Below are 16,850 nucleotides of genomic sequence, written 5' to 3'. Positions count from 1 at the left end.
CTGAGCTAGACCCAGGAAACGAAGTGTTTCCTTTTCCCCAAGTCTTCCATGTTCTTTCTGCCTCCAGAACCAAAGCTAAACAAAGAATAAGCAGAGGGATGGAATTTGAGATTTTTTCCAATTTAAGTTATCGAGTGCCACACTCTTAAGATCATGAAAGGTTCTCTTAAAAACAAAGCAAAGCACAACTCTATATTCTCTCTTTCATTAACTGTCAGTAATGGATGCAGATACTCCCTGGATCAGGGACACCCTGATCTCTGGCCTCATAGGCCCCACATTCAATGTGGCTGAGGGGAGGCACAGACAACCTGATTCTATTGGCTTTATTTAAAACAATAAAAAGAGACAGGGCAAAAGTACCTGTGCTCTGACGTCAGCCATTACTAACAAAGGTTCTCACTGAAGCTATCTGAAAGGATGTCATTTTTTTTTTTTTTTTCCCAGATGGTCCATGTGTTTTTTCAGAGAAGAGCTGCACACACGAAACGTCTTGGCTGCATAGCACAGGCTTCTCAGGAAGAACTGGATGGCAGAGTCCTAGAACTGCATAGGAGCTGATCTCTGAGGAAGAAGAGGTGGTTTCCTCCACTCAACCCTCTCAATCAAGCTCCTCACCTCTGTGCACAAGCCGCAGGCCCTCTCTGGCAGACGCTCGCTTCTCCAGCCTGATCAGGATGCAGGCACGGTTCTGAACCTGCTCTCTGGGCATGTTTTATTTCCTACTGTTCCAGCAAACCCATCACTGAATTTACTCTGGTAAGAAGCAATTGTAAAACCAACTCGTGTGGTACAAACAAAGCAGGGGAGAAATGGCGGTGCTCCTTCCAACACCATGTCTCTGGGCAGAAGAGAGCAAAGGAGCGGAAAAAGAGCAGACACCCCAGTCGTCAGTGTCCAAAGTGGCTTGTGTGGATGTCTGCTGAAATCAGAGGCACTTTTTAAAATAAGTCCAACAACTGTGCTGGGCTTTCTTCCATTCCGTCCCCTCAGGTTTCTCCCATAGTCGGTCTCAAATGGCATCGAATTCCATTCTCTAATGATTCGTGTGAATTTTAGAAAAATCTCCAACCGTCTTTGGGAATGTTTACTCTAATTTTTTTTTCCTTTTTTAAGCTGAAGAATCTTTGTCTCAAAGGATCGTAAAATATTAAACATTTCCCTAAATCTAAAAAGGGAATGAGAACACACAGTAGTATTTCAAAGGTCCAGTCACTGTCTGACCACGTTCCGCAAGAGGACAAGATAGAAGAATACCATGCGGAAATAGTTTAAGAATGGTTGTTTTCCAAAAATGTCAACTAAGCCATAATTTCCATGTTCATAAAAATTAACATAGGGTGCTCTTTCAGGAAAAAAAAAAAATAAATCAAAATATGCTGTCTCCCTGGTTGTTTTGCATCTGTGTTTGGAGCCAGACATACTTTTCGTGATGGTTCTAACTCCTCTCTCTTATGGGTCCCCCTTGCACCTGCACTCAGTGTTTCCATTTTATTTTCAGCTCTCCCTTCATACCCAGGAGGTGACTCATTTTTGGGTGGTAAACGAGCAAGAATATACCCAGGGCTTGAAAATTTTCAAATCAGTGTTAAGTGAATGCAGAAGATTATCCTTAAAATACCTGTCACAACTCAGGTGGCATCTGTTTCAAGAGCACAAATAATCCAATATTTTGTCATCTCATCATTCGTGGCTTTTGAGAGAAAAGAGCAGAACAAGCTATAAGTGAAACCAAATAAACAAATTTTGGTTTCAGCAAGGACGACCAACCAATCTATTTTAAAATCTGAAAATTTAATCACCTTACTTGCCTGTGTGGAGGTGCACGTATTTTGACAAAGTTTTAAAGCCTGTGTTTCCTGAATTAACATGTTTGTCCAAATACCAGTTGATTTAAAATGAGAATGAAGAAGACATCGGTGCTCCACTATATATAAGCTATCTGTAAGAAATTACACACTTACATACATATATATACATATATATATACATATATATGTATATGTGTATATATATGTATACATATATATAAACTTTCTAAGTGATCAGATAAGGCTTCTTAATCCGTATAATTAAAACGAACTTAAGCTTTATGTTAGAGCCCGGTTAACGCCTTTGGAGAATTTGAAAGAGATAAAAACCACAAATAGTACATTTTACATCTTTTGTAGTTCATTTTCTATTTGTACAAACAAAACAAAATAGAAATGTCTATCTTAAAGGTTGCCATGCAAGTTGCCGGGATGCATGACTCTATATAATTCTATCACTCCCATACTCATATCAATATTTAGAAATTTGCTCTTGAGAGAGATTGATTTACCATATGTGGTGATAACAACCATTACGAACTCCCAATATTTCACAAACCACGATATAAATTGACTTTACTTCACACTCCTGGATGCCATTAGACTCCTCCCCTACCAGGGAAATTGTTTCCATGGTAACGGAAAGGGAAAAAGCACAGGGAGGGGAAAAAAAAGGCACAGAAAGCTAATGAAATGAGAGATCTATGGAATAAACAAAATATGGACAAGTGTTGGATGTCATAACACTTTTATTGTTTTTAGATTCCACATACTTCTGGAGACACTAAGCTCTGCCCAACAACCGGCAGGGCTGCCTGTTTCCCAGTATGGAGGACGCCTTGCAAATGGAGAAATGGAGCCGGCTGAATCTATCCACACCAACTCTGTAGAAGGTGTGTGGTCATGGCTGGGCTGATTCAGAGCACGGCAGATAGTTAGCTTGGAAGCAGAGCTGTTCACAGGAGCATCGAATCGCCCTTCCTAAGGTAGCTGCAGTTCTTTTTCTAGCCACACACAGAATTCTCCAGTGGGTGTCTGAGCGCTAAAATCCATTCAGACCATTTGGGGCGCTCCGGAAGTTCTCTAGAATGAAACATTAGGCAGCACCTGCTTTTATCTTTTTCTTCATGTTGCTGAAGTAAAATATGCAGCTAATGTAATTTAATTTTTACTAGATTCTGCATATATGTGGCTTTCAGAGTGAACTCAGGGGAACACACATTACTCATAAACATATACTTTTTAATTAATTTTTCTTTGTAATTCAAAGTAGATGTCTAATGCATTCATGGAACGATATGCACTCCCTCTGGGGGGCAATTTTAATACCTGCAATTCCCTAGCTTGTTAATCAAAGACTTTTTAGCCTTGTAGATAATTTATATCTGCTTAATGTTCAGAAGGTTGAAATTGCAGCCATATGAAAAAAAAAAAAAAATTCTTGCCTCTGACAAAATCAGAGAAGATAAAAACGCTATGCAAATTCTACAGAAATGGAAAATGGTGGAAATATCCTTTCTTTCTGAGCTGCTTTTTGTGAAAATATTTTGTGGCTTTATGGGGGGGAAGAAAAGCAGCTTTTTTTTTTTTCTTTTTTTTTTTCTGGAAAACACAGTGAAACTGTTTGGGTAAAAATGCAGCAATGGCCAGAAATCTCCATCTCAGAACATTCCTATTTCTAGTACATTTATATTTTGGAAGAATACTTTTTTTTTTCTTCTTAAGAAAAATATTATTGGCAAAAAAATTTACATGTGAAAAATTTAGATTCTTGTGGGCATTCAGCTTAGGTTTAAGTTCAGCTTTGCTAGCTCTGAGGCTCCATGTGTTTCTCTCCTGTTGTGTTCCTCTGTGACCCTGTCATTAAGCTCTGTTTTCTCCAGCACATAGTGAGACAAGGTGAGAAGAATGGTTCAGCTATACCCTGGGCAGTGGCTTTAGATCCGGAACTGTGGAGAAGAGGCACCATAAGTCAGAGATGGAACAGGGACGGAACACCATGTGCTTTCCATCTGGGATCCTTCTGCATGGTGCGGCCCTGCTCCTTGAGATATGTGCCTGCTCATGTGAGCAATTGTACGTATACAAATACGTTCGCCTGGACACAGATGCACATGCACGCACACACATATACACATATACTTTCTGCCTTGTAGGTACATAGCTACATCATTTTTTAAAAGATTTTATTTATTTATTAGACAGAGAAGGAGAGAGAGTACAAGCAGGGGGAGCTCCTGCTGAACAAGGACCCTCCCCCGCCCGTGGGGGGCTCAATCCAAGGACTCCAGGATCATGACCTGAGCCCAGACCAGAAGCTCAAATGACTGAGCCAACCAAGAGCCCCAAATAGCTACATTTTAACTGAAAATGGCATCTCTACAGTGGGGGCAAGGAATAGAATGGTGGACCCTTAGAGATATAAGGAAGGTTCGAGAACTCTGCATCTGACCTCCCACGGGTGAGGGGGGGAGGGAGTTCCCTTGTAACAGAGCTGAATGTGGATAATTCAGCTTGGGTTTACACATCCAGGGAGAGAGCACTAGTACTATATGAGCCAAGTTAGAGCATTGTGAGACTGCGTGAAGTTATTAGAAAGAGACCTTTTATATAATCTCACATCTACCTTTAGCCAGTATTATACTCTGAAACCAAATAGAAAAAGATGAATTTTTTTTTTTTCTCCTGCCCAGCGGTCCTTAAATCTGTTTAACACGATTGCCTTCCCCTTTTCTTGAGCAAAACGTCTTCCTTTGCCTCCTTTATTCCTCTCATGATAGGGCTTCGGGGACCCTCCTATCTCGGTCAACCTACTTGAGCCACTTTGGCACCCAAACTGGATATAGTATTCTAGATATGGTTATTATTTACATAGTTGAGAGTGCAGGCAACTCTGTTTTCATTTATTAGCAGTTTGCTTTTATTGGTGTCATAGAAAATCAGATGTGGCTGTACTTTCACAGCCAGGACATGCTGCCAGCTCACCCTGGACTTACCAGTTACCTTTACACTCTTAGATCTCTTTACTGCTAGAAGTCTGGTCTTCCCACTCTGCCCTGGGCAGGCAGCATTCTGAGGCTAACTGCAGAACATCATGTTTATCGCCGTTACAATTTATTTCACAGGTTAAGCCTTCCTTTTAGCCTGTTCATATCATTTTCAATCCACAGTGCTATTATTTTAGTATTTCCTGTTAAACTGGGATGTTGAGTCAGTCACAGAGTTGGACAGGATGTGATTCATGACTCAATCGAAGTCCTCAGTAAAATTTTACGCAGGCCCAGGTGAAGAACGGATGTCTGGGCTGCTACCAGAGACTTCTGTTGGAGTAACCAGAATATAGGTTCTCTGATGTTTAATCGACTGCAAACCCACCTAGCTGTGCTATCAGATCACATTTCTAAACTTCACTCAGTAGGAAAACTATGGAAGAGTTTACCTTTTGAAATTAAGGAGTACTCACCTTTGCTCATTTACTGTTTACTGTGCGCATTAAGAGAAATGTGCTGAATTTGATGTGACCCATACACCTTGTGTTGCTTTATTGGGCATTTCTTCTTAGTGGAAGCTTTCTGATACAGCTATCTTGCACTAGAGACATTATTTTAATAGTTTGATCTGAACATTTGTCTCTCTTTTTTTAGAAACTTCTCACTCTTTTAAGAAAATCTCTTGCCAGATGCATTTTTTCCTGACCATCATATCGCCAGTCCCTTATCAAGAACCCAGGCCTTAGTGTCACAACCTCTAGTTCAGCCTCACCTTCACCGTTATTTCTTAGATCTGTTAGATGACATTTTGAGAGGCCATTTTGATGCTGTGGACATTTTGTGGCTCTGGGCATGAGAGATGAAGTGAGGAACAGAGATGTTGCAATTACTACTTGGTAATTACTTATTTATACAAACGTTTTCTTTTTAGAACGAGAAAATGCCCATGATACCAAAGTCTGCATCAAAATAGTTATTTGGATACCTTTCACCTGGCTCTCTCAGGTTCAGTTTCTGACCTCAGCTCTGTTGAAGGGGATCCTGCTCTATATCATTCCACACACCTCATACCCAGACCTGGCCCTACAAACTTGGCCTTCCATGCTGACTCCTACTTGCCAATGCAAAGAATTCAGATAAATGTGGGAATCAATTGAGCTACTTTTACACAATTCTGACTAGTCCTGGTTTTTTCATGTTTATTATGTAGCGGGGGGGAGGGGAGTGGAAACCAACCCTTCTTTATGCTGCTCACTGTCTCTTCTCCAGGCTATACAAGAACAGAATCTGGGACAAGCAGTACAGAGTAAAATGATTTGAGAGAGCATAAGAGTTCAAATATGGAGCCTGGTAATACAAATATGGTAGTAGCTAGAGTTTGGAACAGGAACATATTCCACAGATTTTATACAGTTATTTTTGTATAATAGGAATACAAACTTTCAGATGGCTAAAGAAAAATGTAGAACACTACCAGAAATCAGCAATGGACCAGTGCAAGGGAAAAGACTATTTCTGTTAAGGATTACTGTGAGTTTGGAAGTCTTTGAAAGGAACTGGGACAGTAAAAAGATATTTGATTCAGTTCTTTAGAGATGTTAAAATTTCCCAACATCCTGGCCTTTTAGAGTCTTCTTCCAAACTGCACAAGACAGCAAAATATACTATCAGGGCAGATATTCTGTGCCTTTATCCATTGCCCCTTGATGATTCAAAACATACATGTCTAGACCTGGCCTCTCCTCTCAGCTACAAGGTAATACATCCAACTCCCATCATTATCTCAAAGGACAGGTCCAAAGTAGGATGTTTGATTTACCTTCTTTCCCAAGTCTGCTCCTTAGATCAGTCCATAAGGATTCCCCACATTCCCTCTTTCAGTAAGTAGCACCATCATCCATTTACCTACAAACTCAAAAACATAGGACTCCTCCTTAAGTCCTTCATCACCCACACCCTATTCAGCAGGAAATCCTATTAGCACTTTCTTATAAATATATTCCAAATGAGCTGCTACTTCTTATGTCAACTGCTGCCATCTGAGTCCAAACCATCATCATTCCTTAATTGGGCTCCTTTACTAGCATCCTAATAGGTCTATGTGTTACCCTCTAGAGAGTTTACATTTTTCCTTTGTTCCAAACGCTTTGATGGCTTTCTATTGTAGAGAAACAAAATACTGTGCAAATTCTTGCAAGGCCTACTCAGTCCCATGTCCTCTGGTCCCTGAGAACCTCTCTATCTTTATCTCCTATCTACCACTGACGATCAATGTGCTGTCCTTTTCACTGTTCACTCTCTCCAAAACTTTTCCCACCTCCATGTCCTTTGTACTCACCTTTTGGCTGCCCAGAGCTTTCCTCCTTCAGATCTTCACACTACAAGTTCTTTCTTATTCAGGTCTCTGGTCAAATATCCTTCTGTGACAGTGGCTTCCAATCACCCTACTTACCATTTCTTTCTTTATTTATTTATTTCCTTCTTTTTTTAAGATTTTATCTTAAGGTAAATAGATTTATTACCTTAAGGTAATTACCTTATTTGACAGAGAGAGAGAGATCACAAGAGGCAGAGAGGCAGGCAGAAGCAGACTCCCCGTCGAGCAGAGAGCCAAATGCTGGGCTTGATCCCAGGATTCTGGGATCAGGACTTAAGCCGAAGGCAGAGACTTAACCCACTGAGCCATCCAGGCGCACCCTACTTAACATTTCTGAAGCTCACTCTTGATCTCATTGCTCTGTAGTATCTTCTTCATTGTACTTGCTATCTAATGTCTTACTTACTGATCTACTTCTCCACTCATTTATTACCTGTTTCTCCCACTAAAATGTAAGGTCTGTGAGAACAGAAACCTAATATGTCTATTTCACTTCCACATCTCTTGTACCTGAAACACGGCACTCAGGAAATACCTGATGAATGATGTAATGCAATGAAAATCTACCTCTCTTTAATTTCTATTCCCCTTATTTAAATGACCTAAGCAATACTTTCTGAATATTAACAATGCATAAAATCATAGCTCACAATGACAGTATAGACTATTACTGATTCCAACAGAATTTACTTAGCAACTCAAACAACTGAAATAACAATTACTGACTTATAACAGGAAAATGTTCCTAGTAAACATTTTCACTAGAAGTCAATTATATATTTTTTAAAGATTTATATATTTTAGAGAGGGAGAGAAAATAGGGACAGGAGCAGAAAGACAGAGAGAAAGATAGAATCTCAAGCAGATTCCCTGCTGAGCATGGAGACTGATACCGGGCTCAGTCCCATGACTCTGAGATCATGACCTGAGCCAAAGTTGAAAGTCAGAAACTTAACCAAATGAGCCACCCAGGCACCCCTAGAAAACGTTAGTACTTTTAATCTTTTATAAGAAATTATGATGTGAGGTTACAACTTGACACAAAGTACAGTGAATGGCCAGAGAAATAATAAAATTTTCCTTGGTAATCTTACCTTGTTTCTTACAGATACCCTTGAAAACATCATAAGTTATATTTAAAAATCAATAGGACATACTTCTAAATCATACTTTATAACTTGGGAGATACGATTTAACTGGGAATGATCTCAAAATCCATATTTGAACAGTAGTATGCATAAGATTAAATCAAAAACTATTCATAGATCACTAAACACATACCTGACAAAAACTTATTTTGAGCATATATACCAAATTTTACAGAGACATGTCAGACAGCAGAAGCTCATTCAGATAGAATATATAGTAGACAAAAAAAAAACAGAATGCCTGGATGCAAACAGGCTGACCATCAACCAACTTAATAGGCCTATGAAAAGCAATTCAATTAAATATATAGTAGCTAGTGTGTCTACTGAGCAATTACCATAGGCCAAGAACTCAGTTCTAAGCACTTTATAAGCAACGGTCCCATGTCTTGAATCCCTTTTTCAATATGACCTGAACATTAATAAGCATTTTTTTAATGGATCTAATGAAGAAACTTATAACATGTTAATTTTCCCAACTTAAGAAAACCAAAGGTTAGCTAGTTGTGGGGGAAGATGATGTTAGGAAAAACAAAACAAAACTTCAGACTCAGGAGTGGAATTTGAGCGGTATGAGGAGTATTATTCAAATATCTCAATCTTATGAGAAAAGGTAAACTTTGGAGCAGATTAGTAGCTGCTTCTCAGAAACTGGGAATCTATAGTACAAATATCAGAAATAGATACTGAGAAATGAGAAATGAGAAAGAACCAGGTGTAGAAGAAGTCCTTTACAAACTTGCAATGTTCCAGGTCTTTTCTTGGTCTGTGAGCCTTCAGAGACTGGCCTATCATGCTCCTGACTCATCTCCTACTATTCTCAGCCACCTTGGCTTCTTGCTGTGCCTCCCAAGCTCCTGGCATGCTCTGTCTCAGAGCCTTTGGACTTGTTTCATCTCTGCCTGGAATGCTCCCCCCAGCTATCCTCATAAACTCCCTCATCTCTCAAGTGTTCACTCATTTGTTACCTTCTCAATGCTTACCCTGACTATCCTATTAATACAAAAACCATCTACCTCCAGTACCACCAATCCCCTAACTCTGCTTAACCTTAAAGTTTTTCCATAGCATTTACATCTTCTCATACATTATGTCATTTACTGTTTTTATAATGTATAGTATCTATTTCTCTACTCTGAAATTTACGGTCTAAGTGGACATGGATTTTTCCCTGTTATAATAGATTCTCTAAAAATGGCCTCTCTTTTTCTCCCGTTGCTAGGGTTGCCTATGCGCTGGGTGGCTTAAGCAACAGAAATTAATGTTCTTATAGTTCTAGAGGTTAGAACCTCAAAATCATGGTAATATCAGGTTTGGTCTCTCTCCTTGGCTTGCAGATGGCTGCCTTCTCATTGTGTCCTCATATGGTCTTTCCTCTGTGTGCATGAATCCCTAGTGTGTCTTTGTGTGTCCCAATTGCCCTTTCTTATCTTCAATCTTACCAGTCAGATTGGATTAAGACCCACCCTAACAGTCTCATTTTAAAGATTTTATTTATTTATTTGACAGAGAGAGAGATCACAAGTAGGCATAGAGGCAGGCAGAGAGAGAGAGGAGGAAGCAGGCTCCCTGCTGAGCAGAGAGCCCGATGCGGGACTCGATCCCAGGACCCTGAGATCACAACCTGAGCCGAAGGTAGCGGCTTAACCCACTGAGCCACCCAGGTGCCCAACGGTCTCATTTTAAAGTCATCACTTCTCAAAGGCTCTATCTCAAAAAGATAGTCACATCTGAAAAAAATGGAGATGAGGATTTCAATATATAAATTTTGCAGGGACACAGGTCAACCCATAATATACTATATATCCATCTATTTTTCTCATAACTTTGTAGCACTGTCCCACTCTGACTTTGGACTTAGCCTTGAGATTTGCTTTGGTCAACAGCATGTTAGGAAATATGACACAAGTAAAGGCTTGAGAAGCACATGTATGATTGGATTTGTTCACCCTTGCTCTTCTGCCATGGCTCTGAGAACATGTCTAGACTGGCCAGTTGAAGAATGAATGAGACCTACAGAACAAAAATAAATTTCCAAGTTTTCCAGCTATTTTCATCTAAGATCAGTCACAGCCAAATGACCCCCAGCTGTGTGAGAATAACCAACCAAGATCAAGAGCCACCAATTGAACATAGGAGAATGTCTCAGGCATGACTAGCCAAGCTTATTATTTCCTCTTCAGTACCAACGTCACCTCCACAGAGTGGTGGGCAAGAGCTGCCTGAGCAACCCTTCCATGCCCCTTCCAGCCTTTCCCCTCAGGACTTCTTATATCCTCTCATAGAATTTATGTTTTCCTTTGCAGTGTTTTCCATAGCACGTGCCTACAAATATGTGTGATTAACACTCTGTGTACACCCCTTATGCTAGATTTTGACGTCACAAGGGTAACATGTCCATCTCAGTATTACAGTCTTAGAATCTAGGATAACACTCGCAACAAGGTTAGTATACAATAAATACTTGTTGAAAATTAAGGCAGTGACCCAGTATTATTTATTGTGTGTCTATTTATTAATAGATGTCCCTGACGGAAAGAAATCACAAATGAAACAAAGTACTGCTGAAATAAAACATATAAAATAAGTCTGGTCATTACTAAAGAATTTCAGAGTTTCCTTACTTAAGGAAGGTTTTCAATAAGTATTTGTTAAACGGATAGACGGCCTCAAAGAAAACATTCTGAAAAAATGATGTTTATGTTCCGAAACCTGAAGTTTTGGATTAATATGTTAATAAAGTATTTTCAGGCTTTCTCTGCTGAATAAAATTCCAATAACAGCAGCTCACATTATTGATCAGCTTTTGGCAGTCCTATCATGCCACTCACAACATCAGACCTTGGAAAGAAATGTAGGATGAAGGGATTTGGAAGCAGCATGTATCTATAGATTTTGAAATAATGCTTAGATGCTGAACTACTTCAGAATGAATATAAGGCAAATTATAAAAATGTTGTTTCATGAACTTCAGGAAGCCTGGACACAAGCTTGGGAGGTTTGATCCTAATGGAGAATTCAACATAGAGGAACAGCATTTGGAACAACCCAGCCATATAGGAGTAACTGAGAGAAAGTGGGGGTAGCTGGAGGACATTGAGCCTCCAGCTCAATGAAGATGAGGTGCAGGACTGCTCAGAGACTAGATTATGTACATCTCAGAGGACCATTAAAGATATTCATCCTTGTCCTAAGTACATCGGGAAACTATCAAATATTTCCTGAACTATATTCTCTCCAGCCAGCATGGAGAGGATGGACCGGAAAGCAGAGTAGGATGAAGCTATTGTGATGGTCCAGTCACTACTTGACACAGCTTGTGGGAGAGAGCCTGGCCACAGCAACCTGCTGTTTCTTTTCAAGGGGCATATATAGAAATGTGTTTTGAAATAAGCAAAGTCTTCTTCTAAAGAGAATAATAAACTAGACTTGAGACTTTTTCTTGAGGCTCTATATATCTATTAACAGAGCCTTATCAATGAACTATATAATCCCTATTAAATGAGGCTGGGAGCATGAGCAAAACTTTAGTACCTACCACTACACCTGGCAACAGCACTGCTAATGCATATTTGCTGAATAAATGACCAAAAGAATCAAGGGTTACAAAAAAGGTTATAAACGCTGAGTGACTCTAAGAAGCGTGTTGAAAGTAGCCGAGAAAACCATTTTCCTTTCTGAAACTCGAGTTTCATTACTTGCAAGAATCCAATAATTCCTTTCATTTTTTAAGCTTCTGCACATATATATGCTGAGCCATCAATTAAAATAAACTACACAAAATGCCTACGCTGCAAAGTGTGCCTGCCTCTGGCTCATGCTCCATTTCAATACTGGCATAACCAAAATAACTAATGTGGTTGTTCGATTCTAGGGTCAGCAACTTGTTCTCTCTCAATTTCTAAATCCCAAGGCAAACAGCTTTGAGATACTAGAATGAGAAGAGCTAAAAAGAAATTGCCAGTTCTTTTGTTCCCTTATTAAGTCTGGAGTATTCTATTTAATCATATCTTCCTCTAGGAGAAATCAACTATTTGAAGAAAAATACATTCCTGGTATCTGAATGCTGTCTTTCAGTAAGGAGCAAAGATCAAAGAGGGTGCATTTTCTAATCTTTGAACATTAACAATGTCCCTTGTACTGCAAAATGGAATTACTAAGGGCTGTTATGGAGACCCCTGTAGTTTTGAGCATATAAACGGAATGTCTTAATACAGCATATGAAATTAATAGTAACATAGTTAATAGCCCCCAAATAAATTTGAAAGAACAAGGTATTTGGCACTTGGATATTTCTTTAAAACATTTCGCCAACTGCACGGAGCTCTGTAGTAAGTCTGAAATATTTAACACAGATAAGATATCTTACCCAAGCTCAGCATTTTTTTCCTGATGTTTGTAATTTTTGCTATAAGAAAATTGGACAGTTTTATCACCAGGTAATATTTGTTAACCAGCATCTGACAAAGGAGAAAAGATGGATGACTGCTAGATCAGCATGTGGTCTGCCAAGAAAATAAAAGGACACTCATAGTAAGTGATTTTAATCTGCTGGTCAGTGCCCTATTCAGGATGTCATATTTTTTTTTTATGAAAATGCAAAAGAAAAGGTTCCTAACACATAGTGGTGACATATATAACTTCTGTTTCATGATTTGCAAAGAGTAGGTACCTCATTGACTGGTTGGATTTATTCTCTGTATTTGAAAGATAGCCCTTGGATTACCCAAAGAGAACCTTCTCATTTTTGTAATTGCTTTATCATTCAAGGGGATCCTGGTGCATGGCTCATCCATCCCCTTTTTATAATGCCACCTATATTCTGCCTCTTAATCAAAGGACACTTTCCCCAAGAATGCATTTACAGAAAATTGAGATACACATTCTGTATGGATGAAGGCAACTGTGTCATCTACATTTTCCACGATTCAGCCATGCCCTTTGTTCTTGGACATGATAGAAAATCTGTTTTCACTCTCAATTGGAAAGCCAGCATGAGTTAGACCAGATGGCTGTTGACCTTCAGGCAATAGAGAATGGGAGAGATTCCCAACTGTTCTCATTACTCTGGGCAGTGACCTCCTTTGGAGCAACAGCCGCAAGAAGCTGACACCTAGAAAACTTACTTTCTCCTTGAACACTAGACACATTACTGGTTGTGTACTGAGATCTCTAGTTACCTAATCTTCATGGTGTCCATGTCTCATGTCTGTGTTTATACATATTACTTTTTATTCAATGAAGTCAAGCCGCTGGTGTTCCAAATGTCTTGATAAGAGAAGACAGCTGAGTTCAGGTGTCTGATGATGTTACAAATGTTTTCCCCATTTTTATATCTGTGTGCACAACACAATAAATACACCACAGTATATACTCACAGTGTGTGTGTTTCATTGAATGATTTAAAGATAAATGAATGCTAGTCACCATACTTTATATTATTCATGAGATATTTTCAGAAAATGTACATATCATAATACATTGTAAGCACCTATCTTTTTCATCTTTTTTTATTGTGTTATGTTAGTCATCATACAGTACATCATTAGTTTTTGATGTAGTCTTCCATGATTCATTGTTTGTATATATCACCCAGTGCTCCTATCTTAATTGTTTTCCAGTAACACCAGTAAGATAGCTTCTGTTATTATTCTTTTTTGCTAGGTGAAAATGTTGGTATTATGTAACTAGTAGTGGAAGAAATGGGACTGAATCAAGTCTATCTGATGAAGTCTGATGCTCCAATCTTTAACTGCAATATTCTCTTATTTCCCCTTTTCTTATCATAGGGAGATGACTAGCTGGGATTAAAATTAAATCCCAAAACCATGGAATAGTTTGCCTCTAAATTTTCTTTCAGAGCCCATGAGTGCTTATTATTCATTTATTTACATAGTTTAAAATAATAAATGTCTGTACATGAGATATATCTGTATACTTAGTATGAGATTGAAAGAACTGATGAATGCTGGACAGAGGTTGGGATCGAAGTATTTTCCTCTTCTCTTTCTATCAGGTTGCCTTTTAGATCTGATGTGATCTGACATCTCCCCCCAGGACATCTGAGTGTGCCGAATTATCAGTACTCTGTCTCTTTCCTACTGTCTAGCCAAGAGAAAACTGACATCTTGCTGTGCTGGGTCTCTAGCTATCTGTACTGCATAATTAAATAAATAAAGTGGAAAGAACTAGGTCATTGGAGCAAAAGTATGCATTTATTGAGCCATAGATGAAGGGATATCTAAAATGCATCCCCCATTATGGAATGTATCTGAATCCAGTGTTATGTCACATATAGGTTGAAAACACAGGCAGAACAGCCCTTGTCACCTACACAGTCATACAAGTATAGCTTCATGACTAATTGCATTCTCACACAAGATGATAGTAAGTAGAATTTTGTTTCTGTGTTGATCTTAAAGCCATCCCCTTTCTTTACTTCTTAGTGCCATAATTATATCAGCTGGCTCAGAACAAGCAACCATCCCTTAGAAGCTAGAGAAGAGTGGGATGGACCTCTGTTATGAAGAGAGAGAAAATCCCATGTGGCCATATCTTAGTGGGACTGAGGGAATGAAGGAGTAGCCTATAGCTGTTGTTCCCCATCATTCAAAACAATTGATACCATAGTTTCATCACTGGACCCATTTGGGCTGGTCTTATAGGATGGTGGCCCCAAGTCAGAATGAGTAAAAAATGTCCATTTTACTCCCATGCCCATCTTCATCCCTCCCATAGCAGCAACTCACAAAGCTAAGCACTTTCCTCTTCAAACTGTGTCTTCTTTCTCCTGGTACCACTTATCCAGTCTAAGAATGTCAGTTAGCAAGTATTTACCAGTGTAAAGGAAAGATCTTTTTTTTTTTTTTTTAATTTTGCAACACATTTAGAAGGAAACCATTATAAATCTTTAAGGGTTTAGTTTTTTAATATTAGGAAAAGTGTAATTGGGCAGAAGGTTATTTACTGGGTACTTTTGAAAAGACCAAATAATAGCTTTTCAGCATATCCTACATTAAACAGCATCAAAATGATGCATGAAAATAGTATCTGACAATGACTTGGTAACTATGTGTATACATGGTTATAACATTTTAATGCATCTGCCTGCATTCTAGACTCCATTCACAAAATCATTCTGACATACTTAGGGATATTTTTACTTGAATTTATATTTATTATTTGGCACAAACCTAGTCATTCCACAATATCATTTTACAACTAACAGAACTAATATGAAACCATGTTGGATTTTAAAGAAATTATTCAATCAGTATCTGAGGTACTAAAAAACAGCCACATTTTTAAAAATATTCTCTTGTTACATTGCTAAGAAAACTCACTTCACACAATTCATACATGTCATACTCTCATTCCTAAAAATGCATAAAGACAGAGATTTTCTGTCTCTGAAATAGTTGTTTGCAATGCTGGTTTGCAAGGAAGAAAAGTGCCCTCTGTCTTCTTTTGGCTTAAATCCAATCAAAATAACAATAGATTTCAAGGGTCAACTCTTAAATGTTGGTTTGAGCTGCTTGGAACATTGGGAAGAATTTTGAGGCTCGATCCAGGCACAGAGTATAAAGTGTTAATACCAATTAGTGATGTCTGCCTTGGGAGCACGAGTGAGGAAGAAGATCCCTTATGCCATGTATTTGTCATCTCTGATTTAAGGTTATCTTAAATATAATCACATTTATTGAATTGAATTATATGAAAAAATAGTTGCACACAGTGAAAGTCAGTGATTTGTGTTTTTTGGGTATTACATTTTGAGGATATGTAAATTTTATTTTTGCTAAATGATACAAAAAATAAGCCATGACAGAAATCTCATCAGCTTAATAATAACTTTTGTATTGCACTTTCCATGTTATGTAGTGCAAACACTTTTCATAGATATGATGATCTCATGTACTTGAACAAACCTGTGAAGTAGGCATTACCTTTTCCCTATTTATATATGTTGGCACTATGACATGAAGAGTTTTGATAACTTTTCCAAATTGTACCCAGGATGAAAATACTTACCTCAGAAAAATACCATGATGTGGTTTTGGGGTATATCCAAATAATTCTGAGAGTAGTATATTCTCTCATCATGAGGGGTTTAAAAATCAATCTGACAAAACACATTCTGGACCATCCAGGTCACAGTTGATACATGTTGCTTCACTATATGGTCCAGCCAAAATAAAGTGGATAATTTTCTACATGTGTTCCTTTGTTCTCAAATGTCCCCTGTCCGTTTTTATCATCTGGCTAGGTCTTAACTCTCTTTCAAGAACACTCAAACATTAATTTCTTCTAAATGTCTTACTTTTCCTTCCCAGAACTGAATTAAGGTGCCATTTTCTTTTCTTTTCTTTTTCTTTTTTTTTTTTTTAAGATTTTATTTATTTATTTGGCAGACAGAGATCACAAGTCAGCAGAGAGGCAGGCAGGGTTGCGGGTGGGGGGAGCAGGTTCCCTGCTGAGCAGATGTGGGGCTCCATCCCAGGATCCTGAGATCATGACTTGAGCA

Source organism: Mustela erminea, chromosome 16 (assembly GCF_009829155.1).
Source record: "Mustela erminea isolate mMusErm1 chromosome 16, mMusErm1.Pri, whole genome shotgun sequence".
Lineage (NCBI taxonomy): Eukaryota > Metazoa > Chordata > Mammalia > Carnivora > Mustelidae > Mustela > Mustela erminea.
The sequence above is the reverse complement of the archived record's forward strand: the minus strand, read 5'-3'. Positions refer to the sequence as shown.